The 22,550-nt window shown below is 43.9% G+C and overlaps 1 protein-coding gene across 4 annotated transcripts in view; it reads left to right on the plus strand.

Annotated features, from left to right (window-relative positions):
• Positions 1-12,792: 12,792 nt before the first annotated feature.
• The window catches only part of Phf20 (PHD finger protein 20), a 102,869-nt gene continuing 93,111 nt past the window's right edge, over positions 12,793-22,550 (plus strand). For 2 of the 4 annotated variants that reach the window (XM_034494440.2, XM_076930101.1), the window contains exon 1: positions 12,829-12,917. The gene's annotated coding sequence lies outside the window, so the exon portion shown is untranslated. Of the gene's footprint in view, positions 12,918-22,550 lie in introns of all 4 variants that reach the window. The other 2 variants (XM_034494441.2, XM_076930099.1) reach the window with 2 other exon arrangements.

A 22,550-nucleotide genomic window follows, 5' to 3' on the forward strand; every position in this document is an offset into this window, starting at 1 on the left:
CCTTTCTCTTTACAGCTGGCCTTAATTAATAGTCCTGTCCTGGGCTGCCAAGTCAAGGACAACCTGTGCCACACAGGAAAGGCTATGAAAAAGACAGAAGGGGGACCAGAGCAAAAGCAGTGAGAGCACTGACTGCTCCTGCAGAGAACTGAGATTTGATTCCCAACACTCATATGGCAGCACACAACTACAGCTGGAGATCTGATGCCTTCCAGCCTCCACAGCCATCCAGTATACAGGCGGTGCAGACGACATGCAAGCCAAACACATGCACATTAAATATATATTCGTGTGTATATGCATATACATACATACATACACACACACACAATTTGTTCTTAAAAAGCTGAGACTGGGGACTGGAGAGGTAACTCAGAGGTGAAGAGCACTGGCTGCTCTTCCAGAAGACCAGGATTCAATTCTCACCACCCAATGGTGGCTCACAATTGTAACTCTAGTTCCCGGGATCCTACAACTTCAAGACACAAATGTACATACAAGCAAAACATCAATGCATATGAACTAAAAATAAATCATTAAAATATTAATAATTATAAAGTTGAGAAGGAGGCCAGGCATGGTGGCACATGCCTTTAATCAAAGCATTTGAAGGACAGAGGCAGGCAGATCTCTGAGTTCAGACCAGTCTGATCTACAGAGGGAGTTGCAGGATAGCCAGGTCTACACAGAGAAACACTCAAAAAAAAAAAAAAAAAAAAAAAAAAAGGAAACAAAACGTTATGGCTGAGTGGTGGTAGATCTCTGAGGTCAAGGCTGGCTGGTCTATAGAGTTTATACAAAGCTCTAGGTTTAATCTTAGTGCCTAATAAAACCAGGCTCCAAGGTGCAAGCTCGGATCCCAGCATTCTGGAAAGAGAGGCAGGAGGATCAAGAGTTCAAGGTCACCTGACACAGTTTGATACCACCCTGAACTATTGTGCTAAGTTAGACCCTGCCTCAAACCAAAAAAATAAATAAATAAAAATAAATAAATAAATAAAAAATTGAGGGTGATAGTAGAGGAGAGACGAAATCAAGGGCCAACTCATAAATTGTTAAATTGTTTTATGAAGTTCAAAGATGATGATGTATAATTTTAGTCTCAGTGCTTGGGAGGCAGAGGCAGGTGCCAGCCTGGTCTAAACTTCCTGTTATAGTTACAGCCTGAGCTACTTGGTGAAATCCTCTCAAAAAAAAAAAAAGAAAGAAAACAAAGAAAAATAAAGAAAAAAAGAAAAGAAAACATTCATTCACTTTTTTAGCAGAGAAGAACTAGAGGGAACACAAAATCTCTGAACAACTGGAATATAGAAAATATCAAAAACATCTCATTATTTTGCTTTTACTTTGGTGTCTTTTTTAATTTGTTGTTGGTTTTCTTTTGTTTTTTTGTTTGTTTGTTTGTTTTTGTTTGTTTCGTTTTGTTTTGGCAGGGAGGAGGTTTTCTCTGTGTAGCTCTGGCTGTCCTGGAACTCACTCTCTAGGCTGGCCTCAAAACTCCGAAATCTGCCTGCCTCTGCCTCTGCCTCTGCCTCCCAAGTGCTGGAATTAAAGGCCTGTGCCACCACTACCTGGCGTTGTTATTGTTTTGCAACTGTTGATTTTTTTGTTTGTTTGTTTTGACAAGGTCTTAGTGTGCAGGCCAGACATGCCTCAAATACTTGTCAGCCTTCCTTCACCCTCTAGTGCTGGGAGTCTAAACATGAGCCATCTGGTGTCATCTTCTAAAATAATTTTCTATAAAACTCATTGGTCACGATAATAAACATCATTCTGAGTGGTAGAGAAGCCTGCTCGCCCAGCACTTGGAAAAGCAACAGTCTGAGTGTAAGCTGGCTGGCTACATGGTGAGCTCCAGACAGCCTTGCCCTTGTTGCAGGATGGTGGGTGTTTTAGTCAGGGTCCTCTCCAGTCACAGAACTTACACGTAGTCTCTATATAGTAAGGGAATGTGTTGATGACCTGGTCTGCAGTCCAACTCCCCAACAATGGTCAGCAGCAGCTGTGAATGGAAGTCCCAGGACCTAGCAGTTGCTCAGTCCCACAAGGCAAGCAAGCAAAGAATGAATCTTCCTTCTTCCAATGTCCTTCTGTAAGTCTCCAGCAGAAGGTGTGGCCCAGATTAAAGGTGTGTGCCACTACTCCTCAATCTGGGACTTACTTTGTCCCAGATGACCCCAAAAGAAAAAGAAAAACAAAAAACAAATCTCAGTTGGGGAGCTGAAAAGAGGGATTGTAGGAGAGATATTTAGAAACTGCGCCTGGTCTGGCTTGTTCCCAGGCAGCCTGGAACTCACTGAGATCCAGCTGCCTCTACCTCCTGAGAGCTGGGTATAAAGGCGTACCACCATGCCCAGGGCCCAGGGTTGTTGTTGTTGTTTTTGTTGTTGTTTTGACCTAGAGGGAAGGAACACTTGTGATTACATGATCTAGCTGTTGAGCAACAATTCTTCTGAAATCAATGGGCACAGTACAGTGAACCTTTTAAATTTTCACTGGTCAATGCCTCTTGCAAGCTGATAATCAAGAATTTCAACACATCAACATTTGCTGTGAAGATTGCTGACACAGAACAATATTCCTTTTCCAATATAATTTTCAAATAATGGTAATAATAGTAAAGAACCATGTATGTGTAAGGTCTAAGCATGCATGCTCTAAGTGTGACTTTACTCCTCTCCCAGATATTTTCTCAGAATATCACAAACTACAGTTAAAAATTAGCCACTACTCTTGCTACACTAGTCATCTCACGAGATGTGACTTCTAGTATACATCGGTGACTACCCATTATCCTACTGCCTCCAAAAAGAAAAGGTTCTTTTAAAAATAGAATTTATCACTTTGGGCAATGGTAGCACAGGCCTTTAACACCAGCTCTTAGAGGCAGAGGTAGTCAGATCTCTAAATTCAAGGCCAGAATAGTCTACACAGCCTGTTCTATGCAGTGAGTTCCAAGATAGCCAGGGCTACACAGAGAAACCCTGTCTAAAAAAGGCAAAATATGTATAATGTATTTATTTTGTTTTCTCAGTACAGGGTTTCTTGTATATCCCCGCTGTCTTGAACTTCTTTGCAGACCAGATCAGGCTGCCTTTGCCTCCTCAGCATTGGGACTGAAGGCATTTGCCACCACTGCCCGGCTCAAAAAAAGAAAAGGTCATTTTGCAACTCTTTAAGATAGCCAATAAATGGCTAACTTAACTAGATCTAAAAGCTGCTTCCTTTTTTTTTTTGTCTTATCCAGAGAGGAGTCTCTGTGTGGCTTGGAATTCACCCTGTAGACCAGGCTGGCCTCCAACTCTGAGATCCACTCATCTCTGCCTCCCAAGTGCTAGGATTAAAGATTAAAGGCAGGTACCACCATCTCCAGTTTGAAATTATTTTACTTTTAATCACAGTGCTTGGTCTACATAGTAAGTTCTATGTAGACACATGTAAAGGCCAATGTGACACAGTGAGAACCAGCTTAAATTTAAAAATAAAGAAAGAAAAATTATTTTATTTATATGAATATTTTACCTGCATGTATGTCTGTGCACTGAGTGTGTGCTTCGTGCCCTCGGAGCCCTGGAGAGATTATTAGATCCCTTGGAACTGAAGGTGTGACAAGTGAGGGCTGGGAGTTCCCAAATCCCCAGGTCCTCTGCCAAACACTCTTAGCTACTGAGCCAAATGTGCAACCCCAAATAAATGTAATCCTTTTTTTAAAGATTTATTTATTTTAATTATAATGAGTACACTGTAGCTGTCTTCAGAAACACCAGAAGAGGGCATCAGATCCCATTATAGATAGTTGTGAGCCACCATGTGGTTGCTGGGAATTGAACTCAGGACCTCTGGAAGAAAATTCAGTGCTCTCAACCACTGACTCATCTCTCCAACCCATAAATGTAATCTTAATAAAAGAAAAGTTAGCTGGGTAGAGGTGGCACACGCCTTTAGTCCCAGTACTCAGGAGGCTAAGGTAGGCAAGGTCTGAATTTGAAAGACGCCTGATTTACAGATCTAGTTTGAGGAGAGTCAGGACCATACATGAAAACCCGGTCTTGAAAACCAAAATAGAGCTGGGCGTGGTTCCCAGGGACACAGAGGAAAGTGGATCTCCAAGAGTTCAAGGCCAGCCTGTCTACAGAGCAAGTTCCAGGACAGCCAAGGCTACCCTGTCTTGAAAAAAAGAAAGAGCCGGGCAGTGGTGGCGCACGCCTTTAATCCCAGCACTTGGGAGGCAGAGGCAGGCGGATTTCTGAGTTCGATGCTAGCCTGGTCTACAGAGTGAGTTCCAGGACAGCCAAGGCTATACAGAGAAACCCTGTCTCAAAAAAACCAAAAGAGAGAGAGAGAGAGAGAGAGAGAGAGAGAGAGAGAGAGAGAGAGAGAGAGAGAGAGAAACAAAGGAAGGAAGGAAGGAAGGAAGAAAGAAAGAAAGAAAGAAAGAAAGAAAGAAAGAAAGAAAGAAAGGAATTTCACTGTGTAATTCTGCCTGGCCTAGAACAGGCTGTCATCAGTCTGGCCTGAGTGCCTCCTGCGTTCTAGGATTAAATATGTGAGTTACCATGCCCAGCTCTTTTGTCCTTTGGATAGATATCTTAAATATGCTATACTCAGAATCAAGTAGAAAATCAAAAGATCATATGCAGAGGTTGGAGAGATGGCTCAGTGGTTAGGAGAACTCGGTACTCTTCCAAAGGCCCTGAGTTCAATTCCCAACATCCACATGGGGCTAAGAGCCACTTGTTATTCCAGTTCAAGGGAATCTGATACTCTTTTCTGGCTTCTACTAGCACAGCACCAACGAGGCATACATACATGCAAAACACCAATTCACATTAATTCAAAAAAAAATTTTTTTTTAAATCTGAGAAGAATCTGTAATTTTTGGGTGGTGGTGATGATGATGGTGGTGATGATGGTGATGATGATGATGATGATGATGTGCGTGTGTTATGTGATTGCTGCGCCAGGGCCTGCATAGAGAATCTTCCAGTTTGTTCTCTCCTTCCACTGTTTGCAGGCTCAAACTCAGGTTACCAGGCTCTCAAGACAAGCTCTTCCACCCAATGAACCATCTTACTCTTGTTTTCTTGAGAGAGTCTCATTATATAGCTGAGGCTGGCTTAGAACTCACCAATAAGGCCAGAATGTGTTATCTCCACCCCACCCACCTGCCTTTCCCTAAAAGAAAAACAATCAAAGTGTAGCTCTAAGGATACTTTATTCATATCAGTATCTGGTTGCTCGCCTGGCCAAAGCCTTTCTCCTACCATACCTCCCCTTCTGCATTTGGAAGAACTACAACAGGGGCAGACCATTGCCCTCACCCCTGGTGGCCAGCCCCAGCCACATGACCTGAAATTGGCTGATCCACAGTGGCTGCTGGTCAAGACTTTGCTCAAAGACAAAGACTGAATTGCAGTGCTGGGGACAGCTGCAGCTGCTGCTTCTGGCTTGACCTACCCTTGGGCTTCCTTGTTTTCTAACCCTGTTGCTGTTCAGGACTATATCCTTGTAATAAAGCTCCTTTTTGTTTATAATTGCAACAGTGTCAATGTTTGTACTTGTAACATCATAGCTGGGTGAGGTGGGTGGTCTAGAACTTAGGAAGTTGGGGCTACATAGCAAGTCTCAGGCTAGACAGAGTTACCTAAAAGACCGCCTTTCAAAAAACATAAAGTAAAACAACAGAAAGTAGAAGGAAACAGGTCAGGTTGCATCAAGTGGCCCATGGCTGTAAATGCAAGACTGGGCGAGTGGGGGAGTTTCAGGTCAGGGTCAACCTGGGCTGTGTGAGACCTTGTCCCAAAACAACCAAAACGGGCTGGACAGATGATGGCTCAGTGGCTAAGAACACTTTTTGCTCATGTAAAGGACCAGGGTTCTGATTCCAGCACTCACATAGTTGCTCACCATCATCTGTAACTCCAGTTCTAGGGGGTCCCGTGCCTGCTTCTGGCCTCCATAGTCACCAGTCACACAATGGTGTACATGTACACATGCCGGCAAAATACTCCTTCACATAAAATAAAAGTAACTTTAAAAAACATCTTTAAAGCAGTGTGACTGGAGATGTGGCTCAGGGTTTAAAAGCACTGGTTGCTCTTCCAGGGGAGCAGTTTCAATTCCACAAGCCCACATGGCAGCTGACAGCCATTAGTAACTATAGTTTCAGGGGATTTGATGGTCTCAGCCATCACCAGGCATACATGTGGTCCACAGACATACATGCAGGCAAAACATCCATACACATAAAATAATTTATTTTTATTTTTAATTTTTTTTCTTTGTGCAGTCTTGACTGTCCTGGAACTAAAACCAGGCTAGCCTTAAACTCATGAAGGAGCCCTGCTTGCCTCTGCCACAAAGGCATATGCTGCCTCCCATGCTGATCCCAATACACCACCAACCAGCTATTTTGCTGTGTAGGCATACTTCATCTAAGCTGCTTAGAAACATACTATTGTGGGATATCCACCAGAGAAGACTAGTGACTAGGACATAAGTTTACATTAGCTGGGTGGTGGTGGAAACATCTTTAATCTCAGCACTTGGGAGGCAGAGGCAGGGGGATCTCTGTGTTGAAGTTCAGCTTGGTCTACAGAGTGAGTTCCAGGACAGCCAGGGCTATATAGAGAAACCCTGTCTCAGAAAACCAAAACCAAACCAAACCAAACCAAACCAAACCAAACCAAACCAAACAAGAAAGAAAGTCTTTATTAGCTGGCCAGCGACTACACAGGGTGTTCAAGATCCCAGTGTAGCCTTGACACTTTCTTAAGGAGAGATTTTAAGTACAAAACCCATCTCCTGGGTTGACATGTTTTACTTAACAAGGACAGTTAAGCCGGGCAGTGGTGGCGCACACCTTTAATCCCAGCGCTCGGGAGGCAGAGGCAGGTGTCTGTGACTTAGAGGCCAGCCTGGTCTACAGAGTGAGTTCCAGGACATCGAGGACTACACAGAGAAACCCTGTCTCTGAAAACAAAACAAAACCAGCCAACCAAACAAATATAAAGAACAGTTAAGTGGGCAGGAGAAATGGCTCAGGGGTTAAGAGCACCAACTGCTCTTCTGCTCTTCCAGAGGTCCTGAGTTCAATTCCCAGCAACCACATGGTGGCTCACAACCATCTGTAATGGGATCCAATGTCCTCTTCTGGTGTGTCCGAAGAGAGCAATGGTGTACTCGCATACATAAAATAAATAAGTAAATTAAAAAACAAACAAACAAGAACAGTCAGAGTTACAGTATCCACAAAGCAAAGTTAAAACATTTAGAGATTTTTCCAGAACTATGGACCTTTGTGGATTAGGTATTTGTTTTAATTTGGCTGGACCTCATAAAATAAAATCCTATCTTAGAGTAAGAAAAAAATATCTCCAATCAGAGCCTGGACAGACTGCTCAGTAGTTAAGAGTACCTGTTCTTACAGAGGACCTAGTTGGGTTCTAGCACCTACATGGCATTTTACAACTAGCTCAGTTCCAAGGGATGAGATACCTTCTGCTGACCGATGTAGGCACCAGGCATTCACATGATGGCCATTCATACATGAAGGCAAAATACTCATACACACAAAATAAAATAATCTAAAATAACAAAACCCATTTATAACCACTCATGCATGTCTTCAACCTCAGCAATCTGGAGGGAGGAAGGTGGGTCTCTATGAATTCCAGACCAGCCTGGCTGTACATAGTGAGTTCCAGGTCAGCCAGGAAAACCAGTCTTAAAACAAAGAATTGACAAATAAATCAATCAATAAATAAAAATAAACAACAACAACAAAAATCCCAGGGTTAGGTTTCTGCTGCAAGTTCTCTTTGTTTTGTTTTATTTTTCTTCAAGACAGAGTTTCTCTATGTAGAAACCCTGGCTGTCCTGGAACTCACTCTCTAGATCAGGTTGCCTTCGAACTCAGATCTATCTGACTGCCTGAGTGTTGGGATTAAAGTTGTGTGTCACCAGTCTGGTACCTGGTGTAGGTTCTATCAGAACTGACAGTGCACACTCAGTACTTACACCCAAAATCATCCCAAATAACTTAATCTACAATTCACCTTCTTTTAGCTTTGAAGTACTTGGCTAAGTTTCCAGAGGGACATGGCTCAGAAAAGCCATAGGTGTCCCTAAAGCAAGTGAACCTTCAAATCAGTCGAACCAAACAGCATTCCCCCTGGTGGGGTGGGAGAAGAGGTTGGTAGGTTCTGTTCTCCCAGGATCTGTCCAGCCTGAAACTTGCCCAGCTTAGAAACATCTAACTGCACTCTAAGGTCAAGACTGTAGGGAACAAAACCCCACTATCTTCAAGGCTTGGGTGTTCTTATTACAGCCACAGGGGTCTTGGATTTCTTTTTCTTAGAATTAGATCTCCATGGACCATTTCTGCTCTGTATAGCTTTTCTGCTCTTGTCAAAGGTTATATATAAACTATTCCCACTGGGATTTCTTAATTTTTTTTTTTCTTTAGGTAGTAGGGCTTGAATCCAGGTTCTCCTGTATGTCAGGATTGTGCTCTACCACTGAGCTATATTTCCAGGTCTGTTTTGAAAAAATTTTAAAGTGTTTTAAGCGTTGGGAAAGTGACTGAGGAGGTAAAGGAACTCACAACCAAGCCTGAAGACCTGAGTTCAATCTCTAGGACCCTAATGGATGGAGTAAAACAAACAAACAAACAAACAAACAAACAAAACAAAACAAAAAAAAACCCAACTAACTCCCAGGAAGTCCTCTGACCTCTACATGTGAAATAGAGTGTTGCCCCTCTACATGCCTTCTAATTTTTTTTTTTTTTAAATTACTTTGTGTGTTTGCATGCATATGTGTCCTGTAGGAGGCATCCTGTAGGAGGTGGGATAGATTCTCTGGAGTCAGACCTCTCTTTGTCTTTCCTTGTTTCAGGGTTCGAACTCAGGCCACCAGGCTTTTCAGGGTACAAGCCCTTTGTCTGTTTCTGTTGCTGTGAGGAAACACTATGACCAAAAGACAAATTGGGGAGGACAGGGTTTATTTGGCTTATATTTCCATATCTCATTCCATCGTTCGAGGAAGTCAAGACAGGAACTGATACAGAAGCCTCAAAGGAGTGCTGCTTACTGGCTTGCTTATCATGGCTTGCTCAGCCTGCTTCCTTATAGAACCCAGGAACACCAGTCCAGGGATGGTACCACCCACCGTGATGGGCAGGACCCTCCCCTATTGATTACTAATTGAGAAAATGCCTTACAGCTGGATCTCTTGGAGGCATTTCCTCAAAATGAGGCTACTTCCTCTCTGATGACTCTAGCTTGTGTCAAGTTGACACGCAAACCCAACCAGTACACCCTTATTTGGTGAGCCATCTTGCTAGCCCTGTTTTTACTTATTGTTTATTTATGTATTTATTTATTTATTTGAGATAAGGTCATACTATGGAGATCATACTGGCTGGCCTGGAATTTGTTGTGTGGCTGAGACTGGTCTCAAACTCTCAGAGATCTACCTGTTTGTGGAGTGCTGGGATTAAAGCCCTGTGCCATGATACCCAAATTACTTTTTATTTTGGGAAAAGATATCATTAAATTGCCCAGGCTGGCCTTGAAATTTGTGATCCTGTTACCTTGGCCTTTTGAGTATCTAGGAGGACAAGGCTCATAGGGTCACTCACTGGTCATTCACTGGTAATCAGTTCATTATGCTAGAGCAGAGCCTAAACAATGGAGTACCATATACATAAACATAGACATATATATCTCCACTAATATGTCATTCTTTGTATTGCTAAGAGCTACAACTCCATCTATGTCCCTCATCTAAATGTCCCTTTAAGTCGACTTTAATATTAAAATCCTATAGACTAGATAAGGTGGAATCTTACTGGGATTTGAAACTGAGACTGGTAACATGAGGTCAGCCTTATAATCCCTCCCTCTTAAAAAAGTGCCACCCATGCTGGACAGTGGTGTCCCATGCCTTTAATCCCAGTATTTGAGAGGCAAACACAGGTGGATCTCTGAGTTTGAGGCCATCCTGGTCTACAGAGTGAGTTCCAGGGCAGTCAGGGCTACACAGAGAAACCCTGTCTTGAAAAACCAACAAAGAAAAAAAATTGCCAGCCTTATTAAAAAAAAATACCAACAGCTAGGAAAGCATGGTTGCATATGCATGAAATACGTAAGGAGACCCAAATATACAAATAAAAAAAACATTAAAGCAATAGTCTTTTCAAAGGCCTAGAGGCAAAAACAAAATAAAACAAAAACAAAAACAATGAGAGAGGAGGGGCTAGTGAGATGGCTCAGAGGTTAAGAGTACTGGCCACGATTCCAGAGGATCTGGGTTCAACCCCAACCCCAGCATCCACATGGCAGCTCATAAACATCTGTAACTCCATTCTCAAGGGACTCAAAGCCCTTTTCTGGCTCTGCAGTCACCATACATGCATGTAGTATAAGTACATCATACAGTCATGTATAAAGGCAAAATACCGCACACACACAGACCAAATAAACAAACAAAAATACCAGGGGATAATTGGAGTATCTTCTTTACTTGGGCATGGTGATGCGCACTGCACCTTTAATCCTAGTGTTTGGGAGCAGAGGCAGGTGGATCTCTGAGTTCCAGGACAGCCAGAACTACGCAGAGAAACCTTGCTTCAAAAAAACCGAAAGAGAGAAAGAAAGAAAGAAAGAAAGAAAGAAAGAAAGAAAGAAAGACAGACAGACAGACAGACCCTGGCATCCAGAAGATGGAGAGAAGTGATTCACGCAACTTGTATTCTGACTTCCCCATAGGAGTCTTCTAAGCATGTGTGTGCACATACACACACAGTAAAATAAACAAATAAATGTAAGAAGAGAGAGGGTCTCTCTGTGTAGCCCTGGTTGGACTGGAACTCACTGTATAGAACAGGCTGGCCTTGAACTCATAGAAATAATGAAATAATTAATAGAAATAATTCTGCTTCTGCCTCCAGAGTATTCTTTTAAAGGCTTGTGTCATCACACCCAGCCAATTTAAAGATAATTCAGAAAAGAGAAACCGGCAGAAAAGACCTGAGCATGGTTGCTCATGATTGCAAGTCCTTGGAAGGCCAAGGGACAGCCTGTGCTCCTTGTTTGAAAAAGAAAGGGGTCAGGGTGCTGTCCTATGAATCACACTGTGAAGAATTCCTGATAACAAAGCCAGCTAGGCCTCCAGAGCCAGACTGCTGACAGCAGTGACTGTGGAGGGTTTGCAGGTCTCAGAGCCGGTTTCTCTTGGCCTCTCTAAAGAGCCCACCTGTGTGTCAGATCTAGGATCCCGATAAAAGATAAACTTTGACTGGTATAGTTAACAAAGCCCTCTCCACCAATGGAAGGGCAAAGAATGCTACCACACAGTGTCTAAGCCCTCCCATTGAGATGACTTCATTTTACTGTAACTACTTACTTAATGTTTCTACTAATGTGTTTTTGTTTTGTTTTGACTCTTTTGAGGGTTTCTCTACATAGCCCCAGCTGTCCTAGAATTTACTATGTATGGGATTAAAGGAGCCACCACACCTGGGCTCTACTAACAGATTTAAAAAAAATTTTTTTTAATTGGTTATTTTATTTATTTACATTTCAAATGTTATCCCTCTTCCTGGTTTCCCCTCTGAAAACCCTCATCCCACCTCCTCCCCATACCAACGAAATTTTGAAAATGCCTTGGTTTGTATCTTTCTTTGTTTTGTTTCTATAAAATTCCATGAAACTACTTCCATGAAGTAGGGTAATTTGAATCTGTATTTTTCCAGGGTCTGATAATTATACTTTGGTTCTATAAACTATCTCTTAATTCTTTTGATTGGAGAGCTATGCTTTTGTGTGGATGATGACTTTAATCTTAGTATGTTAGGGGCAGAAATGTAGATCACTGTGAGTTCAAGGTTAACCTTGTCCATGTACTGAGTTCCAGAATAGCCAAAGCTGCACACTGAGACAATTTTAAAAGAAACTAAACTAAACAAACAAACAACAAACAAAAAGATAAACGGTAGAAAGTGTGTTTAGATGAGCAAAGGCATAGGATTTAGATTGATTGACGAGTTAAGTGACAGGATGTGATTAGACTTATAATTTAAGAAGCACAAGTTTGGTTGCTTCCAGTGTCAAATCAAATCATGATCGCCTCAGTAAATAACAATTTTAATACCTCTCGTTGGCACTTGTTAAGACCCACTGGGAAAACCTCTCTTTTGTTGTGGCTGCATCTTGGACCTTGCTCCCCTAGTGACAGAATACAGTTTTTTTGTTTTTTTTTTCTCAGCGCCTCCCCCCCCCCCCTCGGCCCCCAACGCTGGAATCCTTTTCTAGGGATGAACGCAAAGGCAGAGGTGAGAAGGTTCAGATGAGGATTTGACGGAGGCAGAGCACAGAGGGCGGACTGGATGTGTGAGAATGAGAAAGCCTGGTGACAAATCAATCTTTAAGACTAAGCTCTTCTTCTGGAGAAGGGAGCAAGTCGTTTTGAGAAGCCCTTGCGTGTGAAGAGCGGATTGGAAGAGGAAAAGTAATGAGCTGTAAAGGCTACGATCTTCATGGAGAGTGGTGACAGAGGAGGTAGAGGGAAGTGTGTGACTTCCAGACGCATTTAGAAAGAGAATTAAGAGGGCAGATGGGCAGCATTCAGGCCGCTGCTTCTGGTGACCTCAGCGGTCGCGGGTGAGTGCCTACTTGGTGTTCCCGCTCCAGGGAGGTGGGCGTGGCCTGCTCGTGCTGTCGTCCTGGTGACCGGGTGGGGCGGGGCCCGGGGCGGGGCTGTCGGGCGGCTGCGTCACTCGGTGGTGGAGAGGGTGCGTGGGGGGGGGGGGGCGGGGGATACGCTGGGCGCGTCCCCGGGGTCACGTGGTGCGCAGCGCGCACAGTCCTTCTGTCGGTTGGTCTGGAGCGGCGCAGCAGGAGCGGGGCTGTGAGGTGAGCTCGTGGCGAAGCGCGGCGACGCGAAGCCAGCTGGTTGGGGCCGTGTCGGGGGCAGGCCCCGTGCCGCGCGCGCGCTGTGCGGGCGGGACCGGGGACGGACGCCCCGGCCACTGTGGGACCCTGGCTCAGTCCTGTTCCCCGACTGGCCCCCGGATCACCCAGCCCCGGAGGGAGGCCCGGGGACCGCTGCTGAGAGCGTGGCGGCGTGCGAGCGCCGCCCAATCACTGCAGCTACCTGCGGGAATGACGGGATCCCAGGCCAATCAGCGGGGCCCGAGGGGGCTGGGCCGCGAGGTGCGGGCCCGGGGCGCGGAACGGGGCAGTGGGGGTGGGGAGGGGTGCCGAGGCTGCACCCTCTGCTTAGCCCGCAAGATAGGGGAAGGCTGCTGCCTCTGCTGCTGGGGACGGGTTTACGTGTAGTGCCTTTCTTATCCTGATCTAGGAAGCACACCCTTTCCTCTAGACCCTGTATATGGGAGTGTCCCCTTTCTCTGTAGTTTGGAAATCTGGGCGTCCCTCCCCTTTCCTTAAGCTCTAGTCTTGGAATTTTCTCTCAATTTCTAACCGTCCCTAAAAACAAACTGAAGTCATACTCTCTTTTCTTTGCTCCCCCATACTGAGGGAACACTCCCATATTCAAACATAATTAGCATTTTTCCCTTTTCAGTTTGGGGTTCAGTCCGTTGATAGGTTCCTCAGAAGTCAGGTCACTAAGCAAAGTTATAGGATGTTTTATTATATCCCACAACCCCGAGGAGGAACTCTTCTTTCCAGGCCTCAGATCTGGTATGTTCTCAGAAGTTAGTGAACTTGGGGGTCAGTTCTTTTTTGTCTTAAGTCCTTCAGTCTGGAATGTGCATCCCTTTCACGTTCTTCTCCAAATCCTGATGTTTATGGCGCATAGTTTTCAGTTTCACGTATAAGGGGATTCAGTGACTTGTCCTTAAGTTATTCCTTGGGGTTGCACTTTTTCATTCATGTGTTCCCCAAGCTAACTTGTTTCTCAGGGGCAGACTTGTTTTCCTATCTGAGAGTGTCTTTCCTTTCTGTGCCCATTTATGGTTTGAGGTGCATCTCTTTTAGCAGGAAACATACATGCAGCAAGTGCTTCTGGGCACACCTTTCTCCTGAATTCTTTCATTCCTAAATGTGGTTGGTCTTGAGCATCCCCCACCCACCCATTTTCTCACAGCTTCCTTTTTATTTTTCCTAGTTGAAAACCCATATTTATTTGACATGTGCCATAACATTCATGTGGTGATCAGAGGACAAGTTGCAGGAAGTTACTCCTGCTTCCAGTTTGTGGGTCTTAGTTATCAAGCCCAGGTGGTGGTTCTTGGCTGCAAGTGCTCAGTCGTCTGGCTAGCCAGTCTTCCTTTTTTTGAGACCTGTTCTTGCTGTGTATCTATCTTGGAACTTACCATGCAGTCCTGGTTGGGTATGATCCTCCTACTTTGGGCCCCGAGTGCTGAGATTACTGGTGCTCTTTCCTCCCCCCCCACCTCCCTTCTGCCTGCCTGCTTGTCTTTTTCTTTCTTTCTAGCTTTTCTGCTATCCAGATAGTTTCAGTCTTCAGTTTCCTTCCCTCTTTGGAACCACATTCCCCATTATGTGCTCTTCTAAGCTCTGTCGTGTATGTACCTCTTTCCTCTTCCTTCCTCTGTTGAGTGCCTATCTGCAAAACACTTTGTGGCCTCTTCTTTTTTTCCTCAGGGCAGTTTTCATGGTTACTCCACCCTGAACTTTTCTTCACTGATAGGATGCCCTTTTGTGCACGTGGCTTTGGCAGTCATTTGTTTGTTGTGAGGTATTGTCTCATGGGTAGTTCAGGTTATCCTGGAACTTAGCAGGTAGCTGAGGCTGGCTTTGAATCCCCCTGCCTCTGCCTTACAAGTGCTAGGGCCCAGGCAAGAACTTCCATGCCTGGTTCAGATGACTTTTTATATGTAGTTTATTTTTCTGCAAACAGGAATTCTTTTTTGGTTCACAGTCTGTCCAGACATTTTTCTGGTTTCTGGTTCCTGTTGGACAGTGTTCTGTTTATCTAGTGATGATAATGACTCTCTTCTTTGATCACCCTCTTCGTTGGATGTGGCCACAAGACTAGGACTCCTGAGTTGTTCTGGAGTCAAAATAGAAAGAGGAATCCCTTAGTAATTTTTGGTTATTCTTGGAACTCTTAATCCTCTGGTGCTTTACTTTCTGTAAGTTTCTGGTGAAGCCCTCAGTAGTTTTTGTGGGTCTGATCCCAGCAATTGTCGCAGGAGGATTGTTGCAAGTTTGAGGACTGCCTGGTCTACAGGATGAGTTCCAGGCTAGCTAGGGATACATCTCAAGCAAATGACCTGCTTAATTGCTCCTCTTCATACAGCCTCCTTCCCCTCCTTTTTCTTTTTTACATTTTTATCTATTTTATATTTTGAGTCAGGATTTCTCTGTGTAGCCCTGGCTGTCCTGGAACTAGCTCTGTAGACCAGGCTGGCCTCAAACTCAACCGAGATCCTGCTTCCTCTGCCTTTTGAGTGCTGAGATTAAAGGCCCACCACTGCAGGCTGACTCCTTTTAATCTCCCTGTTCTCTAGGTGAGGGCTTCAGAGACTTTTCTAGTAATGTATGCTTTCTAGACCATAACTACCATTCATTAGTTCTTTTGATCAAGAAAAGTCATCTGGGCTGAAAGCTGTAGCTCAGTGATGGAGTCCTTGGCCTGGCACATGTGGAGGGCTGGTCTTGCTCCTAAGCATGGGAAACAGTGTGGCAGCCAGGGGTGGTGGAACACAGACAGGCAGGTGAGAGCTCTTGACTTCCTGGTCAGACTGGGCTACGTAGAGAAACTCTGCCTCAAAAACCAAACATCTAAACAAACAAACAAACAAACAAACAAACAAATCTACACCTGGGACATCTTGTCTCTTAGGAGCCTACCTCAGTAGGTCCCCTAATTTCTCTCCCCTCTCTAGATTTTTGCATAGTGCTTTTAGGCCTTGCCCTGATTCATTTCTCCACAGCTGGAGTTTCCAATGCTTAGGGGATAATGACTCCTCTGACCTTTCTTCCTTTTGGGAAGTACTTGAATATGCAGCTGCTGGAGGCATTTGGGAGGGGGAGGGAGTTTGGATCTGGGAAGCTATACCAGTAGGACAGGGCAGGAATATAACATCTCAAGACTAAGTTCTGAATCTCGTTTAGAAACTGGACATTTACCAGGCATCTGCTTCCTTGGGATGCTGGGGGATTTAGTGGTACCCCCAGGAGCCTGGAGGAATTGATGGGACTTGTAGGGAAGTGCTCCGAACTTAGTGTGAAAACTTGAATAAACTTGTCCATCATTGTGTTTTTGGAACAGCTAAGCTGCTTCACATTTTTTGTTCACTAAAGCCATAGAACTTGGTTGTGTTATTTCAAAGGGAAAGAAATCCCATGTTCATTATTAGTAAGTATTACATTTCTTTAAAAAAAAAATGGCGATCGTCTGAGTAGTACCTAATAAAATATGGTCTGCTGAAGTGAACAGGCACTTTGTCTCTTTATTTGACTGTTTCTGCTTCATCTGTGTAGTGCTGTAAGTACACCCTTAGGGCCTACACCCTAGTTTCTCATCCTGGAATGTACATTCCAATTTCCGGCCTCTCTTGTTAAAATGTTCACTCTGACTTGGTAGGTGGAAGCTGTGGTCTGAGTATATAAAAACCATTCTAGTTTTTAGGTGGTGTTAAGATTAAGGGACTACATACACATTAGAGTTCCATAGACAGCCGGAGAGTGCTCAGTGAAAACAGAAAACCAATCATTAACCAGATGCTAGGGAATTGTTTTCCATTTTCCCTTTGTCTTCCCCGCCCCCCCAAAACGCGCTTTTTTTTTTTTTTTTTTGAGACAGTTTCTCTATAGCTCTGGCTGTCCTGTAACTCATTCTGTATAGTTCCAGGTTGGCCTTGAAGCCTTGAACTCAGATATCTGCCTTTTGAGTGCTGGGATTAAAGGCATGAACCGCCATTGTCAGCCAGACATGCATCTCTTTTTTTTTTTTTTTTTTTCCCCGGTTTTTCGAGACAGGGTTTCTCTGTGTAGCCCGGGCTGTCCTGGAACTCTGTAGACCAGGCTGGCCTCGAACTCAGAAATTCGCTTGCCTCTGCCTCCCAAGTGCGGGGATTAAAGGCGTGCGCCACCACTGCCCAGCCAGACATGCATCTCTTAAAGCTTGTACCAGTTCATTGTCTTCAGATAGGCTCTTGTCTTCAGTTACCTATGTAGCCCAGGCTACACTTGAAATATACTTTTTGTGTTTCAGTCCTTTGAGTGCTGGGATTACTGGTTTGTGTCTACCATGCCTGATTTCTTTTTTCCCCTCCCTTTTTTAGTTGGGGGGGGTGTGCAAAAGACTTTCCTTTTTGTGTTTGCCTGCATAAATACATCTTCATCACATGCATGTCTGATGCCCACAGAGGTCAGAAGAAGAGTTGGATCCCCTGGAACTGAAGTTACAGTCCATTGTGAGTTGCTTTGTGGATGCTGGGAATTGAACTGAGGTCCTCTCAAGAGTAGTCAGTACTCTTAACCCATGAGCCATTTCTCCAGCCTTGCTCTAATCACCCCCCACCCCATGTTCTGGTGCTATAGATAGTTGCCACTGTTCCTAGCTAACCTTTAGCTTTTAAACCTACAAAATATACTGTTTTCTCTGTATATTGCTAGATTTAACTGCTTAAATATATGTGCTTTTAATGTGAACTGTTTTTTTTTTTTTTTGGCCTGGGGTTCTGAGGTTTGAACCAGGGTATTGTACGTTCAAGAGAAGTGCTTGTCTTCTGAGCTTCTATATCTTAAGCTCTGATGGATAATTTTTTGACATAGAATCATTGCAGTAAGTACTGCTTAGCCAGCTTGTTTCTGATTCCTCTTGTTTTTATGAGAAGGGAGTCAAGCTACCCCACTTCCAAGTGGCTGGAGTTTTTCAGAGTTCTTCAAATAGACCTGATAAAGGCCAGGCTGAAGTTAGGTGCTTGTTCTTGAATGGAAGCTGCTGGTTCATCAGTAAAATGCTCCAGAAGGCAGTCCTGGTGAGCTGTGGACACCCTTTGATGAGGTCTTAAGTTTGTAGTAATCTCTTCTTGTATTTTAGGGGATATTTCTTTTCTTTATGTTTTTAAGCTAGGTTCTTTTATGAGTGGTCTACACTGGCCTCTTCCTCCCCAGTGCTAGGATTCTAGGCATGTGCTACTAGAGCCCAGCTCTCAGTGGGTTTTTTCCATTCTGAACCTTTTAAATCATTAGTATCTGTTTCCCTGTTAGCTTTCCTGGCCCTTTTCCAATGTGATCCTGTTCCAGGCCCTGATCAGGATCAACCTGAATGACTAGACTGTTCTGTGTCCCTGATCTTCCCCCAGCCCCTCCACTTCTCACAGGAATGTCAGATTATCTTCAGTGACAGATTTGATCTGGATCTGGCAGTGGTCCTAGCTCTTACACTCATGTGTGACCTCAGGCAAATCACTTCCTTCCTGCTCTCAGGAGCTCATTCTCCCCAGCTGAATGCTGAGCAGTTGATTATTTCAAAGTCCACTCTCACATAATCTGTAAGGACTTTGTTTAGAGACCCAGTTGCTCTCGGAGCGCCTAGTAGCAGGTCTGATTTCCTTCACATGCTTCAGTAGGCAGACTGCCAGTGGTTTCCTTGTCCCAAGCCACTTCTGCTGCCACAGTCTCCTTTCTAGACAAATAGCCAGCTTGTCTTCACACCCAGGATCAACATTCTTCTGCTCTATGTGCTCTGTCAGTCCTGGGTTGGGCTTCATTCAGAACTACCTGACATTAGAAGTCGACTTGAGTTCTCCATTCATGTTAGCTGCCTCTTCATCACTAAGATCACTAAGCTGTTTGGTTTTAGGCTGTATGTTGTATATAAAACCATATTTTCTTGTAAATGCTTTTAAATAGTGCATATTTTATGTGTTTTCCTTCCACACTCAACCTTTTTATTTATTATTATTAGTAGGTGTGTGTGACATGTTTGCATGGAGGCCAAGATTCTTTCTCAAGCCTGTAGCCCCTTTATATTCATATATTTATTTATTTTGAAACAAAGGTTTACTATGGAGACCAGACTTGCCTGAACTTGGCTAATATGAGACCAAGCTGGCCTGGAACTCAGTGACATCAATTGCCTCCTGTGCCTCCTGTGCTGTGACTAAAGCCATGTGCCACCACACCTTTTTTTGTTGTTGTTTTTTTTTTTTTTTAAACATTTTTATTTTTGTTTATTTATTTTTAAAGATTTTATTTATTTATTTTACATATATGAGTACACTGTAGTTGTCTTCAGGCAAGCCAGAAGAGGGCATCAGATCTAATTGCAGATGGTTGTGAGCTACCATATGGTTGCTGGGAATTGAACTCAGGACCTCTGGAAGAGCAGTCAGTGCTCTTAACCACTGAGCCATCTCTCTAGCCCCCGTTGTTTTGTTTTTTTGAGACAGGGTCTCTCTCTATAGACCTGGCTGTCCTGGAACTCACTCTGTAGACCAGGCTGGCCTTGAATTCAGAAATCTGCCTGCCTCTGCCTCGCAAGTGCTGGGATTAAAGGCATGCGCCACCACACCTTTTAAAAGCAAAATTTATTACTTTGTTATGTAAATTTTTTCTTTTCTTTTTCCCACCTTGTTTATTCTTTATTTTTCAATTTTACTTAATTAAAAAAAAAACTATTTTGTTTGCCTTTATGTATGTGTCCTTCATGCATGCAGTGCCCTATGAGGCCAGAAGAGGGCATTGGATCCCCTGGAACTGGAGTTAGACAGTAGTGAGCTGATATGTGGGTGCAGGATTGAATCTGGGACCTCTGGAAGAGCAGCCAGTGCTATTAACCTTTGAGTCATTGCTCCAGCTCCCTCCATCTTATTTTTTGAAAGGATCTCTCACTGAACTCTGATCTCTCCATTTTGATTAGATTAGTTGGCCAGAGAGCCCCTGGGATCTGCCTGTCTCTTGGGCTGTGCTGGGTTGGGTTACAGGTGAGCTCTCCAGTCTTTCTGCTTGTGCAGCAAGGATTTTATCCACTGAGCAATCTCTTCAGTCACTCCCCTTCCCCCCTTTTTTCTCTTTCTTTTTGTTTTTGTTTTTGAGACAGGCTCTGCCTGTGTAGATCATGTTGGCCTCAGACATGTGAGGATCATCCAGTCTATGCCTCCTGAGGGCCGAGATTACAGGCATGTACTGTCATGCCTGGGTCCCTACCTCCTCCCTGCCTTTACTTTTTCCCTCCTTTTAATTAGCAAGGCAAATAGCATGACATTTTAAAGGTGTAAGGCAATTTGCAGTCAGATGGAATGGAGTATGCTTAAGGCTTAGAATTCTAGCACTTGGATGATGAAAAACAGGTGAACCAAGAGTTCAGAGGTCATCCGTGGCTGCCTGGTGAGGTCAGCCTAGGTTAGGGGAGACTCTTTCTCAACACAAAAAGCAGTTTGCTTTGTTTTAAGATTTGGGATGAGTGGGTAGTGGTGGCGCATGACTTAAATCCTAACACTCAGGAGGCAGAGGCAGGTGGATCTGTGAGTTTACCAGCCTGGTCTATAGAGCAGTGTGTTTTGCCTGCATGTATGTCTGTGTACAGTGTGTATGCAGTGCCCATGGAGGGTAGAAGAGAGTGTTGGATCCCTGGAACTGCAGTTAGAGAAGGCTGTGAGCTGCTATGAGGGTGCTGGGACTTGAACCCAAATCCACTGGAAGAGCACTGGAAAAAGCACTGGCTGCTAGCTCTCCAGCTCTTTTCTTATTTTGTTTGAAATGGGTTTTGCTCTGTAACTCTGGCTGCTGTGTAATTTTCCTGCCTCAGCCTTCAGAGCACTGGGATTACAGGTATGTTTGTTTTAGTTTTTCAATTTTGCTAGATGACAAGCTTAGAGAAATGGAGGGAGCTGCCCTTGGACTATTTTCTCAGGAACTGTCCCTGTATAGGTTGCTGACTAACAGTGAGGTACCAATCAAAATCAGAACCTTTACTTGTAATAACGTTAATGGCTTCGTTGGATCATTGCCTAGATCTCTTCAGTTGGACCATGGTTATTTGGCCAAATAATGGAACTAATGAACTTTCAGAAATCTTGTATAAAATTTTAAGAGTCTAGTATTAGTCACCAAGTGTAAATAGGATGGTTATGGGAAAGGGAGCTGGTGCTTGAGTCAGTGCTCTTTGGGGAAAGAGTTTAAAATGAGGCCTTTATTCCATGAAGGAACTCTTAGGTAAATGCGTTTTCATCTCTTTCTCACTAGAATCCTGGGATTTCTGAGGTTTCCCTTCCACTTGAAGAAGGTCTACATCTTTAATCCCACCACACCTTTAATCCTAGCACTCAGGAGGCAGGAACATCTCTGAGTTTGAGGCCAGTCTATATCAAGTTCCAGGCCAGCTAGCACTACATAGTGAGACCCTGCCTTAAAAAGAGTGGTATGTTTGCCTACAACTAGGTGGATTACCTTACCTTTCTTGCTTCTGTAGTTGCATAGATACTGAAATACTAGGAAGTTGCGGAAGTGTAGGCCCTTAAAAATCCTGCTGTCCCTCCCAGGAGCTGGGGTTACAGGCATGCTAGCATGCCTGATCCTTCATTTTCAAAAAAGAAAACATAGCAGCCCCTTACTATCTTTAGTATTACAACTATCCGAAAGAACATTTTTGAGGGCTTTGGTTTTTGTTTTTATGATATAGGAAGCTAGCTTCAAACTGGCTTACATAGGATGTATGTAAGGATGACCTTGAACTTCTAATCCTCCTGCCCCTATGTTTGGATCATAGGCATGTACTGCCAAGCCTTGACATTAGGCCTTTTTAATTTTAAATTTTAATTATTACATTTTTATTTGTATATGTAGGAGGGCACTTATGACATAGCTTGGGGTGTGGAGGGTCAGGTAGCATTCTTTCCTTTTGTCATGAGGGTCTCCAAATTGAACATAGGTCCTCTAGATAAGCAGCCAGTGCCCTTAACCACTGAGTCATCTTTCCAGCCCCAAGCTCTAATATTTTTAGATATAGTATTATATGTATTTCAGGTATGTAGCCTTGCACTTGTGATGCTGCTGCTTTAGCGTTCAGAGTACCTGGCATTCCAGTTGTCTACCACCATACCCTGCTCAAATCTTACACATGCACACATTAATATCCACGATAGATACGTGTTCAGTGTGTTTAGATCATAGATCATATCTCTCCTTAACCTCCTAGCTTCAATTCTTTTTTTTTTTTTTTTTTTGGGGGGGGGGGAGGGGGAAGGAGGGTTTCGAGTCAGGGTTTCGAGCCGGTAGTCCTGGCTGTCCTGGAACTCACTCTGTAGACCAGGTTGGCCTCAAACTCAGAAATCTGCCTGCCTCTGCCTCCCAAGTGCTGGGATTAAAGGCGTGCGCCACCACTGCCCGGCTTTTAACATTCTATAAGCAACAAAAAGGCTTTTTTTGGGGGGGTGGGAGGAGCTTAGTTTAGCTGTGTTTTTCTAAGACTTTCAGAAAGAACACAGGTAACCAGGTTATGGTGGCTCATGCCCATAATCCAAATGTTTTGGAGGTTGACTCAGGAGGCTTCAGGAGCTAGCCTGGGCTACAGAGTGAAACTTTATCTCAATAAAAGGAAAT

Source organism: Arvicanthis niloticus, chromosome 2, assembly GCF_011762505.2.
Source record: "Arvicanthis niloticus isolate mArvNil1 chromosome 2, mArvNil1.pat.X, whole genome shotgun sequence".
NCBI classification, from domain to species: domain Eukaryota; kingdom Metazoa; phylum Chordata; class Mammalia; order Rodentia; family Muridae; genus Arvicanthis; species Arvicanthis niloticus.